This window comes from Geospiza fortis, unplaced genomic scaffold (assembly GCF_000277835.1).
Source record: "Geospiza fortis unplaced genomic scaffold, GeoFor_1.0 scaffold18, whole genome shotgun sequence".
Classification (NCBI taxonomy): domain Eukaryota; kingdom Metazoa; phylum Chordata; class Aves; order Passeriformes; family Thraupidae; genus Geospiza; species Geospiza fortis.
The window spans coordinates 503,224-510,191 of record NW_005054445.1 but is presented as its reverse complement, the minus strand read 5'-3'; the positions used below and the strand labels follow the sequence as shown (position 1 = coordinate 510,191).

General features: G+C 40.6%; 1 protein-coding gene across 1 annotated transcript in view; it reads left to right on the top strand.

Annotated features, from left to right (window-relative positions):
- The first annotated feature begins 2,146 nt into the window (after positions 1–2,146).
- Positions 2,147–6,968, top strand: part of CDH11 (cadherin 11) — a 41,088-nt gene continuing 36,266 nt past the window's right edge. The window contains exon 1 of the mRNA XM_005427435.2: positions 2,147–2,268. The gene's annotated coding sequence lies outside the window, so the exon portion shown is untranslated. The remainder of the gene's footprint in view (positions 2,269–6,968) is intronic.

Genomic DNA, 6,968 nt, shown 5'->3' with positions numbered 1-6,968 from the left:
AAAAGTATCAGTTTGTAACCCCTGATATTTGTTGAAATGCCGTGTGACTGCAGAATAGAGGTTGTAATTGGCAGTGAAATGATCATTTGCCATTTATTATCTTTTATTCTTTAAGATGCTCACTGTGGTTCCATGATTGGCGCCTTTCCTGGTGGCCAGGTGGATGCAGTAAATGGAGCTGCAGGTCAGGTGGGGACTGGCAGTGGCTGTTACCAAATCTCTGAGGCTTTTAAAGACAAAAGAGCTTAAAAAATTGGATGGTAGGGATATTTAAGAGGATATTTTGAGAAGTCCTTATCCAAGCAAATTCAAATGCCTCGGGCATAAAGGAGTCTTGAGCTGCAAAGTCATCCATAAAGATGTTGTTTTCTGTAAAGATATTGAACAAATTCTCAAAATGAGGGAGTTTATTCAGTTTCAGTCATTCATATGAATTGTGAATTAGTTCAAAAGGGTCCTTTATTTAAAAAAATATCTGCAAAATGAATATATTTCAAAATGCCATAGGTACTTCATAGTATGAATGTGTGGAGTATTTTTACCAACCAAGTGCTTTTATATTAGTAGCTCAGTCATCACACAAATCATCACTTCACAGAGCTTAACCTTAGCAAAATGCACTGTCTAGGAATGTGCTTTTATGGCACGTATATCCCAAATTTTTAAAAAAGACTCAGTGTATTTGCAGTCGTGAGGGGCCACAGAAGCCACATGAATTTATTTCTTCCTTTGGTGGAGCAAGAGTGAAATATGTTTGTGCAATACTGAATATAAAATAGCCAGTCAATGCCTGTTTCCTTTTCAACACTTGTGCTGGGAACTCTGAAATTCCACCTGTGCTGCTGAACTGTTTTTTTGCAATTAAAACTTGATTGGTTTAACAGGGGTGAAAAGTGGGTATAAAATGAAGGATTGATACAGATGAGGTACTGTCAACAATTAAACACTACAGAAAATTACTGACTTGAATCTATCAGCCCAAATTACAGAGGCTATTTCTTAATAATTAAATAATTAGTTCTAGAAATTTTCAGTTAATACATTTGGAGGTACTAGGGAATCTAGCCTGGTTTCCTTGGCTGGAATGGATCTTAGTTCTAGAATTCAGTTAGGGCTGTTTAAGTGTCCATCAAGGTCTCAAATGAACCTCAGGAATGCAGTGCCTGTACCAGTAGGTAACAACAGATCACACTGAGTCTTTCCTTTGCATTCAGTCACATTAATTATATTTTAACTATATTTTACTTGTGTGGGGACATTGTTAGAAACACCTGGGATGATGAGGTGTGAAATGATGAGGTGTGAGGATGACTGCTCTGGGAAATTGTGACCATCCTTAATGTACCAATTTAAATTCAAGACTTGTCATGAGAAATGACTCAGCAGGTTTCTTCTTTGTTCCTGCTCCCTTTGTCCAGACTGACTCAACTTCCTGCCCTATTTATGAAAGAATTGTGACTACTGAAACAGCTGTAGATGAACTTCTTACAGGCAGAGGTGCCTCTTACTTGTTTGGGGTTTTTTTGGGTTTGTGATTTTTTGGGGTTTTTTTGTTTGGTTTTTTTTTTGTCTTCTCTTATGTATTTTTTCACTACTGTAGTGGCAGTTCCACTTCCTAAAATAATCTTCTCCCTTTTCCATCATAATGATAAACCCACTAATTTTCTAATATGCCTTTAGAGCTCTTAGAAATGTTCAAAGCACGTCTTGCTGGTTAATGGCATCTGCAGCTGTTCCTTTTTTCACTACAGTGTGTCTTGTCTTGGATAACATTGCCAGAACAGATTTTTTCCATAGATAACACAAAAGAGATGTGAAAGAATTTTGATATGGCCTCAAGCATTTTAGTTATGGGAACATTGTAGCAAAAATGAGTGTTAAATATTCCAGGTTGGATGGGGCTGGGATGGTGGGAGGTGTCCCTGCCCATGGCAGGGGTGGCACTGGGTTATCTTTAAGGTCCTTTCCAAACCTGGACTTCTGTGATTCTAGGTATAAGCTATTTATTAATTGTAAGTAGTATTTAATTGCTTATCTTTAGACTCTCTTTAGGCTGCTGTGGTAGTTTATAGGCCAGGCTTCAGTTTCCTTTTTTATGGTCCCACCAATAGTTTGGATTTCAAATGTCCTTTTTCCTTCTTTGCAGCCAGAGCTGAAGTAGTGGCTGAGTGGCAGCAGAGGGCTGACAGGTGTCACAGCTCCTGAAGTGGCATTTCAGATGTGTGGAATATGCTACATCAACTGGCAGCAGGTTTCCAGTGGGTGAAGGTAAGTCCTGCATCCAGCCCTGTGATCTCCTGAGGGATGTCAGGCGTCCATGGCTGGGACCTTGTTTCTGTAGTGTCTACAATGTTTGTGCAGTGTAGGGATCATTTCTGCAGGCACTGACCCCTCAGAGAGTTTAACCAGAGCTCCTGATAGCTGTCAGCTGTAGGACACAGACCATCCTTCTACCTCTGTACAGCACAGTTTGATAAGAGACATGTTGTGAATCCCTTTTGTTGAATTTCTTGTTTTAAACATCAAAGTATCACTTGAAAATTCACAGCAGTGGAACACTGAGGAACAGGACTGTAAGAATTTTTCTGGTATTTAGGTTTACAACTGGAAGTGATCAGTCAAACAGGTTCATACTTTCCTTATTCTAGTGGGTGATTAATTCCACATTTGGACTCTTTCTCTGATATTTTGTGCTATACTATTGAGCTCAGTATAACTGCTCAGACGGGTTAGGAAAGTAACTTCATGGTGACCCTCAGGCTTCAGAGAAGGTGGAAAGTGTGGAAGTGTAGAGTTTGGGAATCTAGACGTAAAACTAGTTGGATCTGCTGCTCTGATGCCTTTAATTTTTCAAATCCTCTGTGACTTTCAGTTGTGCTGTTGCTGCAATTCCACAGAGGTGAGTGTCCATTGTTTGTTTCTAAGTTTAACACAGAAACAGATTAGGTGTAATAGATAATAAATATCTAAACACTGTCATTTATACAGAATCAAAGGCACGAGCCCACCTGAATTGTGTGGGATAAAAAGTACAGTGCCAGGATATAAAAGTTCTTTGTCTTGCTGACTCATTCACACTTTCTACATTCCATTCACTCAGGTCCTGCTTGACAGATGCTTAATTTCAGTGAAAATCCCTTAAATGACAATTATCTTATTTCTGGCAGCCAAATGGACCAACACTTCAACATCCTTGTGAGCAGCTCTATGGGCTGTGTGTGTGTGCTGTCCTCAGATGTGGGGAGGGGACTGCAGCAGCCAGGCTGGGTGACACCAACAGCACTGGGCTGAATTTACTCCTGAGCAAAGGCAGAGCTCAGCATGGCAGATTCTGAGCACAAAAGCCACGATTGCAAACAGTGCTCAGCTCTTGTTCAAATCCAGTTTCTCGACAGAACGATTCTAAAGAGGGTTTGGTTGGAGGACGTCCTGACTAGGTTTCAAATTCATTCCTGGGTATCAGAAGACATAGAGAAAATATCTGAAATTAGTTCTGCATGTCTCTGCTCCATGCACAGTTACATGAATTTTCTCACCACAGTTTTCCCTCTTTTGGCATTTTCTAATATCTCAGTTCATGGTTTAGTTCAGGCCCCTTTCTACTCCACTTGTTCTTGACTTCAGAGCTACTTCCAAACAGACTTAATTTTTAGCAATTAAAGGACTGTGAGAATAAGCTTAAAGTAAAGCAGCCCATCACTCTCACTAGTGTGTGAGATAAGTGAATTTTAACTGGGTCCCTACCAAAGTTTTATCTGACAAAGTGTTGTCTTTTTTTTTCATGGACTTCTTTGCATTTCAGAGTTAAAGCAAATAATTTGTGAAAGAAAGCTTCCTGCAGAGAGACTGTGGGACGTTCCCTCTGCTTGGAGTGTGAAGTGTCTCCCTGCAAATGAGGAGGAACAAGAGCTGCTTTTGTTGATTATCATGTAAACCTGTGACTCCATATGCTTCCTAAATTCTCTTCCCTTCTTTTGAAGGATCTTTCTTAAATTACTTCCAGCTGTGCCTATTCAGGAATGCAAATTTCCTGTTACAGTATCTGGATAATGACAAGAGTTGAGAAGGTAAAATATTCATGTTTAACTATTGTTCATGGAACAAAGAGCAGCAGGGCAGACAGCAAGGCCCTGCTGAGCTGCTGGGGGCTGTGACACAGCCTTGGCTCAGTCACTGCAGAAGGTGACCAGGGAGCTACAGGAACGGGGAATATCCTGACTGGACATTTTCTTCCTGTGCTGCATGGATTTTCTGTACTGAATTTCAAGAGAGATTGAGGATAAGCACAACAGATACACTTCCCTATGATCATATTATTCTGTAAAGCATCCCACAGGAATAAAGGGTCCTCAGGACCCCAGAGAAGAATACTTTCATAGAGTCATCAAATCAGGGAATCCCAGAATGAGTTGGGCTGGGACCTAAAAGGCCACCCAGTGCCACCCCTGCCCTGGCAGGGACACCTTCCACTGTCCCAGGCTGCTCCAGCCCCAGTGTCCAACCTGGCCTTGGGCACTGCCAGGGATCCAGGGGCAGCCCCAGCTGCTCTGGGCACCCTGTGCCAGGGCCTGCCCACCCTGCCAGGGAACAATTCCTCATTCCCAATACCTGACTGAATTTCCCCCTGTCGGGGTGAAGCCTGTGCCCCTGGCACTGCAGCTCCTGGTGCTGAGCCCCTCTCCAGCCCCTCTCTCTCCCTGCAGCCCCCTCAGATCCTGGAAGGCTGTGATGAGTTCCTCAGATGGGATGAGAAACTGAAGTTCGCTTCCTAAATCTATAAATTAGTGCTGTAGAATGCATACTTTGCCTCTTTCATATGTAATATGTCATTCTTAGCTAGATAGACCATAATGGGAAAACCAGGCCGTTCACAATGCACAGAGGACATCTTGGAATGAAATTCCTCTATAGTTTTGTTTTTGCACAGATGGCATGTGGAAAGAAAATTAATTTTCCTTTGGAATCCCTGTCCTGCATGTTGAACCCAGCCTACAAGTCAGACCAGAGTGCTCCCCCTCCAGCTGCCTTTTATCCTTTCTCACATCTTCACTTCGCTTCTGTACAGATATCCACTTCTGTAGGTTTTTAAAACCTGAATTTTGAATTCTCAGTGTCAGCCCACAGAAGACACACAGTGTACCTGCAGGATTAGCTCGTTACATGTATTTTAGGATGGATATTAGTAATCTAAACGAAATCGGCTCACATGTGAGGGCAAAAGCTTTGATTTTAGTAGGATGACACTCCAAAGTACAGGGAATCTCCAGCTGGCTCTTAAAGAAATGCCTGAGAGTGAACTGTTAAGAAGAGTAAGTGTCATTTCGCATAGTCTGTGCAATGAGATGGAGTCTGAATTTATTACTTCTGCCTTTTTGGTTCTCTTCAAGACCTTGCTTGAGCTGAAAAATCTTTGGAAACATTGTTAGGATAATTATAAGACCTAATCTGGTCAAACAGATACCAAAGAAGAATGCTTATTTTGTTAGAAATTACAATGGCTTCAAAGACATCAAGTGGGGAAATACATTGACACTGTCCTGTCTCTTATGGTCTCAGTACTTACTAACATGGACATTTCAGGTTTTCCTATCTACTTTTTAATAGAAAATTATTTCCATGTTGCTTTGAAAGAATCTTCAATGTGGAAGAATGCTGAAATGAGTGATTTGTTTTTGGAAACAATGAACATGTACCTGAGCTGAAATTCAGCTTTTTGTGGCAAAAGAGTTTGTTCCTGGTTGAATCCTGAAACAACTGAGTCATCAGAGACTCATCCCTGCATTTTCCAGCTTTCTGGGGAATCCCAGCCGTGTCTGGGCTGCAGGGTGGAGCTCTGGAGCAGGAGCTGGAGCAGCCTGGCTGGGCTAAGGAACGGGAAACTCCGAAATCCCCCCCCAGGATGAGATTCCCTGAGGAATTTGCACTGCACAGGCTGCAGAGATTGGCCAGCAGAGGAGAAAGGCCATTAAAAGATTGATCCATTGACTGAAAACCTCCCCAAAACTCTAATAATTTCTGGGTCAAAATAACCTCAAATACTTGGAAATTGTGCTCCAATAAAATGAACTGGTAAAAGTTCCACAGTTGCTTCAAAGGTGAAAAGTGGGAATTAAAAGCGAAATCGGAGTTTTTCTGAAACAATTTTAGTGGGAAGTTGTGGATAAAACTGTTGTCAGCTTTAACAATAAATACATAAATATACAGTGTGTATATACACACACATGTATACCTATATACAGATATCTCTGTGTGTATATATATATATATATATATAAGTATGTGTATATAGATATAGTTGCTCACTTTGTGTTTTAATAGTGATGGTGAGGAGGAGAATAATAGCATATTTAAAATTTATACTATAGTGTCCCCAAGAAAAAATACACATAGCCAGGACTAGAAAAATAAACCCAAGAGAAGAGTAAATAGCATCCCTTTCACATATATATTGCACATGAAAAGATGGCTGTGCACTCAGTCTTTCATGGTTTCATATGCAATAAAAACTATTTGAATTCTGCTCAGATGTTAGTTTGCTGTCTCAAAAATTGACATATTCTGTATGCCATAAAATAAATCACAATTTAGTGTTTTTAATTCTTTTGAGGTGTTTAACCCAGCCAATTACTACGTTGTTAGTCACAGTTGAAGAAAAACTTAAAAATGTATCTGGCAGGAACACTTGCTGATATAACCATGCAGCAGATGCAGTTTCTGTGGCTTTTCTCATCTGTATAAACACTAATAAAGACACACAAGTAGTGATTGGTAAAATCTAATGTAATGCAAAGGTTTTTTCCCTCTCCATTCCTGACAACCTGCATTTGCAAGCACTCAGTTACTTTTATTTTAAAATGGCTTTTCAATTACATTCTGCTGCTGTAGGGGAAAGCTTTTTGACAAAGGCATGACATAAACCATTTCTATTGCAGCTCCATCATAGCTTCCACAGCTAAACTAGACTGGAC